Below are 13412 nucleotides of genomic sequence, written 5' to 3' on the forward strand. Positions count from 1 at the left end.
CATGTAATCATTAATCCCTAAATCTTGGTCAACCAATTTATTTTTTCAATTGTAAGGTTGAAAGTTAAGACACTTGTGCAACATCTGGTTATCTTTATTGTAGATGTTTCGCCATCCAGTGACTTTATCAATACAGATTCTTGGACATAATTAGAAAACAGAAGAACTATATACAAAAAATGAGGTAATCAGTCCCTCAGCCTTGGAGGTGGTGTTTACAGCACCATGGTTGTAGAATCTCTACAACCATGGTGCTGTAAACACCACCTCCAAGGCTGATTACCTCATCTTTTGTATATAGTTCTTCTGTTTTCTAATTATGTCCAAGAATCTGTATTGATAAAGCCACTGGATGGCGAAACGTCTACAATAAAGATAACCAGATGTTGCACAAGTGTCTTAACTTTCATCTTGTCGGTATTGTATACCTGTCTTGCACAATCATAAGGTTGTTTGTTTTTATCTAATGCAGTCAAACACTAATATTCTTAACATGTTGGGAATAGGAGCTTATTTTATTGCTAAAAATTTGATTAGTAACATAGATCAAGAGGTACACAAAAATTTTTTTTTACCGTCGTGCCCACTTAACCCTTTCACTGTCCAGTCCCATGAAATTAATATTGCTCTCGCTGTCCACATTTTCCTTCTTAAATAGCAGGGAATCTTTTTCTGAAAGGCATTGGCACCAAAGTTATGAAATTTGATAGATTCATGCAGGTGCAAAGTTAGCAGTCTGGGAACAATTTACCTATTGGCAGTTTCACTCATTGTGAGTCTTATTTCATGTCATTTACATTGCTCTACTCAACCAAACTCTTAGCTATTTTGCCTTCCATTCTGTTGGTTGAGCACAAGAAATCTCCCATCCCACTATTACAACAATCTTAAAGTGCACAGAAATTGGTAATTTGGCCAATATTACACAAAATTAAAAAATCCAATTTATAATTTTTTTGTTTTAACATACTGACTGTCTCCCACCGGGGCAGGGCAAACCAAAAATGAAACACTTCTACCATCATTCACATTATCACTGTCTTGTCAAAGGGGTACAGATTGACAGTTTAGATGTCATTCCAAGCAGCCAGTATCCCAAACCCCTCCTTCAGTGTGCAGGCATTGTACTTCCTGCCCAAGACTTCAGTCAGGCTAACTAGTTCCCTGAATCCCTTCATTAAACATTACCCTGCTCACACTCCAACAGCTTGTCAAGTTCTGAAAAGCATTCATCTCCACTCATTCTTATCTAACACACTCACACATGCCTGTGTATGTCGAAGCCCCTTGCACACAAATCCTCCTTTACCCCCTCCCTCCATCCTTTCCTAGGGTAACCCCTACACCACCTTCCCTCCACTACAGATTTATGCCCTCCAAGTCCTGCTGTTTTGCTCCATCTTCTCTAAATGCCAAACCACCTCCACAAGCCCTTCTAAGCCCCTCTGAATAATACTTTTAGTAACTCCACACCTCCTAATTTACAAAATACGAATTCTCTGCATAATATTTACACCATACATTGCCCTCAGACACGACATCTCCATTGCCTCCAGCCTCCTCCCTGCTTCAGTGTTTACAACCCATGCTTCACACACACATATAAGAGTGTTGGTACTACTGTACCCTCATACATTCCCTTCTTTGCCTCCATGGATAACATTCTTTGTCTCCACAGATACCTCATTCATGCCCTACATTTTTCCTTTCATCAATTCTGTGGTTTACCTCATCCTTCATAAACCCATCTGCTGACAAGTCAACTCCCAAATATCTGAATCATTCACTTCTTTCATACTCCTTCCCTTCAATCTGATATCCAATTTTTCCCTACCTAACTTGTTTGATACCCCTCATCACCTTACTCTTATCTATGTTCACTTTCAACTTTCTTCCTTTACACACCCTCCCAAACTCGTTCGCTAACATTTGCAACTTCACTTTAGAATCTCCCAAGAAGTAACTGTGTCAGCTCCCATTTTGTATTTAATTCTGCATAATTTAATCCCACCCTTCTCCCCAACACCTTAGCATATACTTCTTTTACAACCCCATCTATAAATATGCTAGCCTTTTCGCTGTCCATCTGTAGTTCTGTGCCATTAATTCATCACCTCACTCAGATAAGCAGTGAGCAGTAAGTTTGGGCCTAGACATGGGAGAATGGGTCAGTGTGGTAAATGTGCACCAAATAAAAAATAATCCTGCCCTACGCAGTGCATAATGGGAAAATAAATTGCGACCGTGCTTTTGGTTTAAAATAGTGACTTTGAAGCGTATTTTTGGATGGTTTTTATGGTTGTATTCTTGGTTTCTTAACCTTATTTGATAGAATGGAAGATATATTATAGAAATAGAGATGATTTTGATTGGTTTCAGGGCTGAAAATAACTTGAAATAGAGTTCAAAGTAGTGGAAATGCTGAATTTTTGCCTATACAGTGGACCCCCGGTTAACGATATTTTTTCACTCCAGAAGTATGTTCAGGTGCCTGTACTGACCGAATTTGTTCCCATAAGAAATATTGTGAAGTAGATTAGTCCATTTCAGACCCCCAAACATACACGTACAAACGCACTTACATAAATACACTTACATAATTGGTCGCATTCGGAGGTAATCGTTATGCGGGGGTCCACTGTATTCCAGTATAGATAAATCACCTCACTTGTCCAGTGTGTCCAGCTGGTTGGTCTAATATGTGTTCATGAATATGCTGACATTTATATAGTTATTACAATAATTCACAACAGTAAATCATTTTTTGTACATGAATAAAATTTCTTTGTGTGAATAAAAATTTAAATAAAGCCTGGGAACATAACTAATGAAGAGAGGAAGTGTTATTTTAGTGCCAGGAATGCCTGCATTGTTTATTCTCAATGCTATTTTGAAATTGGCACATTTTGAATTTTATGTGAAATTGGCAAATTACCATTTTCTGATCACTGTCTTGGGTAGTTGAAATAGTTGATGGGGCAGTTTCTTGTGCTCAGTTGATAAAATGGAAGACATACTAGCAAAATAGCTTAGAATTTGGTTTATTGGAACAATGTAATTGGCCTAAAATAGAATGGGCAAAATTGCCGATGCATAGATATCGCTGACACGGCAGAAAAGATTCTCTACCATTTCATAAGAAAAAATAAAACTTTTTGAAAATTCTTGGATGCTGTGGACAAGCTTCATATTGATGGTCTGAACAATGAAAGGGTTAAACCACCATGGTGACATCACACATCTCTGTCTAAGGCCTACTTTTATTGGAAAGGAATCTCCTTCTCTTTTATACACCCTAACCTGAGCCTCACTATCCTCATAAAAGCTCTTTACAGCATTTAGTAACTTACCACCTATTCCATACATGTAACATCTGCCACATTGCTCCCCTTTCTGCCCTATCATATGCCTTTTCTAAATCCATAAAAGCAGTGAAAACTTCCGTATTTTTATTTAAATATTGTTCACTTATGTGCTTCAATGTAAACACTTCGTCTACACATCCCCTACCCATTCTAAAGCCTCCTTGTTCATCTGTGATTCTGCTCTCTGTCTTACCATTAATTCTTTCAGTAATAACCCTACCATATATTCGTCTACACATCCCCTACCCATTCTAAAGCCTCCTTGTTCATCTGTGATTCTGCTCTCTGTCTTACCATTAATTCTTTCAGTAATAACCCTACCATATACTTTACCTGGTATATCCAGTAGGCTTTTTTTTTTTTTTTCTCAATAAACCGGCCGTATCCCACCAAGGCAGGGTGGCCCCAAAAAGAAAAACGAAAGTTTCTCTTTTTAAATTTAGTAATTTATACAGGAGAAGGGGTTACTAGCCCCTTGCTCCCGTCGTTTTAGTCGCCTCTTACAACACGCATGGCTTATGGAGGAGGAATTCTGTTCCACTTCCCCATGGAGATAACAGGAAATAAACAAGAACAAGAACTAGTAAGAAAATAGAAGAAAACCCAGAGGGTAGGAGAGTTTCAGTGCGGGGAAATAAATGGGATTAAATCTGGAGTATCTGAGAGAGTTAGAGCAAAGGAAGGGGTAGCAGTAATGTTAAATGATCAGTTATGGAAGGAGAAAAGAGAATATGAATGTGTAAATTCAAGAATTATGTGGATTAAAGTAAAGGTTGGATGTGAGAAGTGGGTCATAATAAGCGTGTATGCACCTGGAGAAGAGAGGAATGCAGAGGAGAGAGAGAGATTTTGGGAGATGTTAAGTGAATGTATAGGAGCCTTTGAACCAAGTGAGAGAGTAATTGTGGTAGGGGATCTGAATGCTAAAGTAGGAGAAACTTTTAAAGAGGGTGTGGTAGGTAAGTTTGGGGTGCCAGGTGTAAATGATAATGGGAGCCCTTTGATTGAACTTTGTATAGAAAGGGGTTTAGTTATAGGTAATACATATTTTAAGAAAAAGAGGATAAATAAGTATACAAGATATGATGTAGGGCGAAATGACAGTAGTTTGTTGGATTATGTATTGGTAGATAAAAGACTGTTGAGTAGACTTCAGGATGTACATGTTTATAGAGGGGCCACAGATATATCAGATCACTTTCTAGTTGTAGCTACACTGAGAGTAAAAGGTAGATGGGATACAAGGAGAATAGAAGCATCAGGGAAGAGAGAGGTGAAGGTTTATAAACTAAAAGAGGAGGCAGTTAGGGTAAGATATAAACAGCTATTGGAGGATAGATGGGCTAATGAGAGCATAGGCAATGGGGTCGAAGAGGTATGGGGTAGGTTTAAAAATGTAGTGTTAGAGTATTCAGCAGAAGTTTGTGGTTACAGGAAAGTGGGTGCGGGAGGGAAGAGGAGCGATTGGTGGAATGATGATGTAAAGAGAGTAGTAAGGGAGAAAAAGTTAGCATATGAGAAGTTTTTACAAAGTAGAAGTGATGCAAGGAGGGAAGAGTATATGGAGAAAAAGAGAGTGGTTAAGAGAGTGGTGAAGCAATGTAAAAAGAGAGCAAATGAGAGAGTGGGTGAGATGTTATCAACAAATTTTGTTGAAAATAAGAAAAAGTTTTGGAGTGAGATTAACAAGTTAAGAAAGCCTAGAGAACAAATGGATTTGTCAGTTAAAAATAGGAGAGGAGAGTTATTAAATGGAGAGTTAGAGGTATTGGGAAGATGGAGGGAATATTTTGAGGAATTGTTAAATGTTGATGAAGATAGGGAAGCTGTGATTTCGTGTATAGGGCAAGGAGGAATAACATCTTGTAGGAGTGAGGAAGAGCCAGTTGTGAGTGTGGGGGAAGTTCGTGAGGCAGTAGGTAAAATGAAAGGGGGTAAGGCAGCCGGGATTGATGGGATAAAGATAGAAATGTTAAAAGCAGGTGGGGATATAGTTTTGGAGTGGTTGGTGCAATTATTTAATAAATGTATGGAAGAGGGTAAGGTACCTAGGGATTGGCAGAGAGCATGCATAGTTCCTTTGTATAAAGGCAAAGGGGATAAAAGAGAGTGCAAAAATTATAGGGGGATAAGTCTGCTGAGTATACCTGGTAAAGTGTATGGTAGAGTTATTATTGAAAGAATTAAGAGTAAGACGGAGAATAGGATAGCAGATGAACAAGGAGGCTTTAGGAAAGGTAGGGGGTGTGTGGACCAGGTGTTTACAGTGAAACATATAAGTGAACAGTATTTAGATAAGGCTAAAGAGGTCTTTGTGGCATTTATGGATTTGGAAAAGGCGTATGACAGGGTGGATAGGGGGGCAATGTGGCAGATGTTGCAAGTGTATGGTGTAGGAGGTAGGTTACTGAAAGCAGTGAAGAGCTTTTACGAGGATAGTGAGGCTCAAGTTAGAGTATGTAGGAAAGAGGGAAATTATTTCCCAGTAAAAGTAGGCCTTAGACAAGGATGTGTGATGTCACCGTGGTTGTTTAATATATTTATAGATGGGGTTGTAAGAGAAGTAAATGCGAGGGTCTTGACAAGAGGCGTGGAGTTAAAAGATAAAGAATCACACACAAAGTGGGAGTTGTCACAGCTGCTCTTTGCTGATGACACTGTGCTCTTGGGAGATTCTGAAGAGAAGTTGCAGAGATTGGTGGATGAATTTGGTAGGGTGTGCAAAAGAAGAAAATTAAAGGTGAATACAGGAAAGAGTAAGGTTATGAGGATAACAAAAAGATTAGGTGATGAAAGATTGAATATCAGATTGGAGGGAGAGAGTATGGAGGAGGTGAATGTATTCAGATATTTGGGAGTGGACGTGTCAGCGGATGGGTCTATGAAAGATGAGGTGAATCATAGAATTGATGAGGGAAAAAGAGTGAGTGGTGCACTTAGGAGTCTGTGGAGACAAAGAACTTTGTCCTTGGAGGCAAAGAGGGGAATGTATGAGAGTATAGTTTTACCAACGCTCTTATATGGGTGTGAAGCATGGGTGATGAATGTTGCAGCGAGGAGAAGGCTGGAGGCAGTGGAGATGTCATGTCTGAGGGCAATGTGTGGTGTGAATATAATGCAGAGAATTCGTAGTTTGGAAGTTAGGAGGAGGTGCGGGATTACCAAAACTGTTGTCCAGAGGGCTGAGGAAGGGTTGTTGAGGTGGTTCGGACATGTAGAGAGAATGGAGCGAAACAGAATGACTTCAAGAGTGTATCAGTCTGTAGTGGAAGGAAGGCGGGGTAGGGGTCGGCCTAGGAAAGGTTGGAGAGAGGGGGTAAAGGAGGTTTTGTGTGCGAGGGGCTTGGACTTCCAGCAGGTATGCATGAGCGTGTTTGATAGGAGTGAATGGAGACAAATGGTTTTTAATACTTGACGTGCTGTTGGAGTGTGAGCAAAGTAACATTTATGAAGGGGTTCAGGGAAACCGGCAGGCCGGACTTGAGTCCTGGAGATGGGAAGTACAGTGCCTGCACTCTGAAGGAGGGGTGTTAATGTTGCAGTTTAAAAACTGTAGTGTAAAGCACCCTTCTGGCAAGACAGTGGTGGAGTGAATGATGGTGAAAGTTTTTCTTTTTCGGGCCACCCTGCCTTGGTGGGAATCGGCCAGTGTGATAATAATAAAAAAAAAATTATTACCAAATCTCTTTCTACACATAGCTCAATTAAAGGCTCCCCATTTACATTTACCCCTGGCACCCCAAATTTACCTACTACTCCTTCCATAACATTTTTACCCAACATGACTCAAGAAATCGTAATGACACGATTGCAAATAAACCATACCCCCGGCCGGGATTGAACCCGCGGTCATAGAGTCTCAAAACTCCAGCCCGTCGCGTTAGCCACTAGACCAGCTAGCCACAATAAGATTCATCCAACTAGGTATATTTCTACACCATAGGAAAGTTAGCACAGGCACCTCTGTGACCACAAATGCAAGTTTTTACAGACGAATCTCCAGCTAGCGTGGCCGTGACGAACTCTAGCTCAAGTCCCTTCACTGCCGTCAACATGACTCAAGAAATCGTAATGACACGATTGCAAATAAACCATACCCCCGGCCGGGATTGAACCCGCGGTCATAGAGTCTCAAAACTCCAGCCCGTCGCGTTAGCCACGGGCTGGAGTTTTGAGACTCTATGACCGCGGGTTCAATCCCAGCCGGGGGTATGGTTTATTTTTACCCACTTTAGCATTGAAATCCCCAACCACCATTACTCTCACACTTGATTCAAAACTCCCCACGCATTCACTCAACATTTCCCAAAATCTCTCTCTCTCCTCTACACTTCTTTCTTCTCCAGGTGCATACACGCTTACTATAACCCACTTTTCACATCCAATCTTTATTTTACTCCACATAATCCTTGAATTAATACATTTATAGTCCCTCTTTTCCTGCCATAGCTTATCCTTCAACATTATTGCTACTCCTTTAGCTCTAACTCTATTTGAAACCCCTGACCTAATCCCATTTATTCCTCTCCATTGAAACTCTCCCACCCCCTTCAGCTTCGTTTCACTTAAAGCCAGGACATCCAGCTTCTTCTCATTCATAACATCCACAATCATCTCTTTCTTATCATTTGCACAACATCCACGCACATTCAGACTTCCCACTTTGACAATTTTCTTCTTGTAATAAAGTTGGTAGAATTACCGACAATATGTAAAGTAAAAGGACACAAGTGCAACTAATGTGACATTTATTGTGGCAACGTTTCGCTCTCCAGGAGCTTTATCAAGCCATTATAAACAATACATGGACACAGAGGGTATATAAAGGCTCAAGAGTGAGGTGTAATACTAGTGAGGTACCATTTCGATATTCACTAGTGGTGGTAGTAGTAGTAGTAGTAGTAGTAGTAGTGGTAGTGACCAAAGTAATACAATATGGTAGAGCAATTAATTCGTACGTGAGTAAAAGGATATAAAAGCTATTACTTGGGTAACATAAAAATAGGTTGGACAAATATAGACTGGAATGAGGCAGCTTGTTTCATTGTTCACTCTCTGTGCTTTGTGTAGTATAACAGGAGAGACTATGTGATGGCAGGGTTTACTGTTTTCAGGAGGATTCTTGCTAAGACTTCGGAGATGGTGAAGCTGCCGTTGTTTTGTTTAACTGTATTCGAAACAGCGATCAGTGCTGATTCGAGGCACTTGCGTCTGCGGAAATTAGTTTCTTTGATCACTAATTGGGCGTCTCTGAATTTCATGAGATGATTGGTGGAATTTCGGTGTTGTACACAGGCGTTGTTCAAGTTATCGTTCCTACATGCGTAAATGTGTTCATTGAGGCGGGTGTCGAGGTTTCTGGCTGTTTCACCTACTTAAATCTTGTCACAGCCTCCACAGGGTATAGTGTAAACTCCTGCATTGACTGGTTCGTGGTGCTTGGATTTTGTCCTTGTTATATCCTTTATTGAAGTGCTAGAAGCGATGGCGACTCTGGTGTTAGTTTGTGAAAATACTTTTGAGACGTTCAGTGCAATCTGACTGTTGGGAAGAATTATAACTTTGCTGGGAGTGGTGTTGATGCGTGGAGAATTTATGATCTGAAGAGCTCTTTTCTTGCAGTCTTTGATGAAAAAAGAAGGAAAATGTAACTCTGTGAATGTTTGGTGAATGTATGTACACTCCTCGTCAAGAGGAGTCCTGAGTTCAAGAAAAAGTGAAAACACTTTGTCTTGTGCACCAAAACTGGAGAAAATCGGACAGTAAACAAATGAGTTACGAATTTTGCCCGACGGCCCCCTTGAGCCTCACTATCCTCGTAAAAACTCTTCACTGCTTTCAGTAACCTACCTCCTACACCATACACCTGCAACATCTGCCACATTGCCCCCTATCCACCCTGTCATACGCCTTTTCCAAATCCATAAATGCCACAAAGACCTCTTTAGCCTTATCTAAATACTGTTCACTTATTTGTTTCACTGTAAACACCTGGTCCACACACACCCTACCTTTCCTAAAGCCTCCTTGTTCTTCTGCTATCCTATTCTCCATCTTACTCTTAATTCTTTCAATAATAACTCTACTATACACTTTACCAGGTATACTCAACAGACTTATCCCCCTATAATTTTTGCACTCTCTTTTGTCCCCTTTGCCTTTATACAAAGGAACTATGCATGCTCTCTGCCAATCCCTAGGTACCTTACCCTCTTCCATACATTTATTAAATAATTGCACCAACCACTCCAAAACTATATCCCCACCTGCTTTTAACATTTCTATCTTTATCCCATCAATCCCGGCTGCCTTACTCCCTTTCATTTTACCTACTGCCTCACGAACTTCCCCTACACTCACAACTGGCTCTTCCTCACTCCTACAAGATGTTATTCCTCCTTGCCCTATACACGAAATCACAGCTTCCCTATCTTCATCAACATTTAACAATTCCTCAAAATCTTCCCTCCATCTTCCCAATACCTCTAACTCTCCATTTAATAACTCTCCTCTCCTATTTTTAACTGACAAATCCATTTGTTCTCTAGGCTTCCTTAACTTGTTTATCTCACTCCAAAACTTTTTCTTATTTTCAACAAAATTTGTTGATAACATCTCACCCACTCTCTCATTTGCTCTCTTTTTACATTGCTTCACCACTCTCTTAACCTCTCTTTTTTTCTCCATATACTCTTCCCTCCTTGCATCACTTCTTCTTTGTAAAAACTTCTCATATGCTAATGCTTCTATTCTCCTTGTATCCCATCTACCTTTTACTCTCAGTGTAGCTACAACTAGAAAGTGATCTGACATATCTGTGGCCCCTCTATAAACATGTACATCCTGAAGTCTACTCAACAGTCTTTTATCTACCAATACATAATCCAACAAACTACTGTCATTTCGCCCTACATCATATCTTGTATACTTATTTGTCCTCTTTTTCTTAAAATATGTATTACCTATAACTAAACCCCTTTCTATACAAAGTTCAATCAAAGGGCTCCTATTATCATTTACACCTGGCACCCCAAACTTACCTACCATACCCTCTCTAAAAGTTTCTCTTACTTTACCATTCAGGTCCCCTACCACAATTACTCTCTCACTTGGTTCAAAGGCTCCTATACATTCACTTAACATCTCACAAAATCTCTCTCTCTCCTCTACATTCCTCTTTTCTCCAGGTGCATACACGCTTATTGTGACCCATTTTTCGCATCCAACCTTTACTTTAATCCACATAATTCTTGAATTTACACATTCATATTTTCTTTTCTCCTTCCATAACTGATCCTTCAACATTACTGCTACCCCTTCCTTTGCTCTAACTCTCTCAGATACTCCAGATTTAAACCCATTAATTTACCCCCACCGAAACTCCCCTACCCCCTTCAGCTTTGTTTCGCTTAGGGCCAGGACATCCAACTTCTTTTCATTCATAACATCAGCAATCATCTGTTTCTTGTCATCTGCACTACATCCACGCTGATGTTATGAATGAAAAGAAGTTGGATGTCCTGGCCCTAAGCGAAACAAAGCTGAAGGGGGTAGGGGAGTTTCGGTGGGGGTAAATTAATGGGTTTAAATCTGGAGTATCTGAGAGAGTTAGAGCAAAGGAAGGGGTAGCAGTAATGTTGAAGGATCAGTTATGGAAGGAGAAAAGAAAATATGAATGTGTAAATTCAAGAATTATGTGGATTATAGTAAAGGTTGGAGGAAAGATTCTTTTCCACTTCTCCATGGACAATAGAAGAAATGAAGAACAAGAGCTATTTAGAAAAAGGAGAAAAACCTAGATGTATGTATATATATATGCATGTGCATGTGTGTGAAGTGTGACCAAAGTGTAGGTAGGAGTAGCAAGATATCCCTGTTATCTAGCGTGTTTATGAGATAGAAAAAGAAACCAGCAATCCTACCATCTTGCAAAACAGTTACAGGTTTCTGTTTCACAGTCATCTGGCAGGACAGTAGTACTTCACTGGGTGGTTGCTGTCTACCAACCTACTACCTATATATATATATATATATATATAATATATATATATATAATATATATAATGTATATTATAGGTAGTAGGTTGGTAGACAGCAACCGCCCAGGGAGGTACTACCGTCCTGCCAAGTGAGTGTAAAACGAAAGCCTGTAATTGTTTTACATGATGGTAGGATTGCTGGTGTCCTTTTTTCTGTCTCATGAACATGCAAGATTTCAGGTACGTCTTGCTACTTCTACTTACACTTAGGTCACACTACACATACATGTACAAGCACATATATGCACACCCCTCTGGGTTTTCTTCTATTTTCTTTCTAGTTCTTATTCTTGTTTATTTCCTCTTATCTCCATGGGGAAGTGGAACAGAATTCTTCCTCCGTAAGCCATGCGTGTTGTAAGAGGCGACTAAAATGCCGGGAGCAAGGGGCTAGTAACCTCTTCTCCTGTATATATTACTAAATGTAAAAGGAGAAACTTTCGTTTTTCCTTTTGGGCCACCCCGCCTCGGTGGGATACGGCTGGTGTGTTGAAAGAAAGAATATAATGTATATATATATATATATAAATATATATATATATATATATATATATATATATATATATATATATATATATATATATATATATATATATATATATATATATATATATATATATATATATATATATACATATACATATATATATATATATATATATATATATATACAGTGGACCCCCGCTTAACGATCACCTCCAAATGCGACCAATTATGTAAGTGTATTTATGTAAGTGCGTTTGTACGTGTATGTTTGGGGGTCTGAAATGGACTAATCTACTTCACAATATTCCTTATGGGAAAAAATTCGGTCAGTACTGGCACCTGAACATACTACTGGAATGAAAAAAGTTCGTTAACCGGGGGTCCACTGTATATATATATATATATTTTTTTTTTTTTTTTTTTCAACAAGTCGGCCGTCTCCCACCGAGGCAGGGTGACCCAAAAAAGAAAGAAAATCCCCAAAAAGAAAATACTTTCATCATCATTCAACACTTTCACCACACTCGCACATTATCACTGTTTTTGCAGAGGTGCTCAGAATACAACAGTCTAGAAGCATACACATATAAAGATACACAACATATCCCTCCAAACTGCCAATATCCCAAACCCCTCCTTTAAAGTGCAGGCATTGTACTTCCCATTTCCAGGACTCAAGTCCGACTATATGAAAATAACCGGTTTCCCTGAATCCCTTCACTAAATATTACCCTGCTCACACTCCAACAGATCGTCAGGTCCCAAGTACCATTCGTCTCCATTCACTCCTATCTAACACGCTCACGCACGCTTGCTGGAAGTCCAAGCCCCTTACCCACCCTTATCCCACCGAGGCGGGGTGGCCCAAAAGGAAAAACGAAAGTTTCTCCTTTTACATTTAGTAATATATACAGGAGAAGAGGTTACTAGCCCCTTGCTCCCGGCATTTTAGTCGCCTCTTACAACACGCATGGCTTACGGAGGAAGAATTCTGTTCCACTTCCCCATGGAGATAAGAGGAAATAAACAAGAATAAGAACTAGAAAGAAAATAGAAGAAAACCCAGAGGGGTGTGTATATATGTGCTTGTACATGTATGTGTAGTGTGACCTAAGTGTAAGTAGAAGTAGCAAGACGTACCTGAAATCTTGCATGTTCATGAGACAGAAAAAAGGACACCAGCAATCCTACCATCATGTAAAACAATTACAGGCTTTCGTTTTACACTCACTTGGCAGGACGGTAGTACCTCCCTGGGCGGTTGCTGTCTACCAACCTACTATTTTTTTTTTTTTTTTTTATTATCACACCGGCCGATTCCCACCAAGGCAGGGTGGCCCGAAAAAGAAAAACTTTCACCATCATTCACTCCATCACTGTCTTGCCAGAAGGGTGCTTTACACTACAGTTTTTAAACTGCAACATTAACACCCCTCCTTCAGAGTGCAGGCACTGTACTTCCCATCTCCAGGACTCAAGTCCGGCCTGCCGGTTTCCCTGAATCCCTTCATAAATGTTACTT

The 13412-nt window shown here is 39.8% G+C and overlaps 1 protein-coding gene across 1 annotated transcript in view; it reads left to right on the forward strand.

The window, feature by feature from the left end:
- LOC128684346 (periodic tryptophan protein 2 homolog) overlaps positions 1–13412 on the forward strand; it is a 160886-nt gene that overhangs the window by 32690 nt on the left and 114784 nt on the right. The gene's annotated exons all lie outside the window — the stretch shown is intronic.

The sequence above is a fragment of the Cherax quadricarinatus genome, chromosome 2 (genome assembly GCF_038502225.1).
Source record: "Cherax quadricarinatus isolate ZL_2023a chromosome 2, ASM3850222v1, whole genome shotgun sequence".
In the NCBI taxonomy this organism is placed as follows: Eukaryota; Metazoa; Arthropoda; class Malacostraca; order Decapoda; family Parastacidae; genus Cherax; species Cherax quadricarinatus.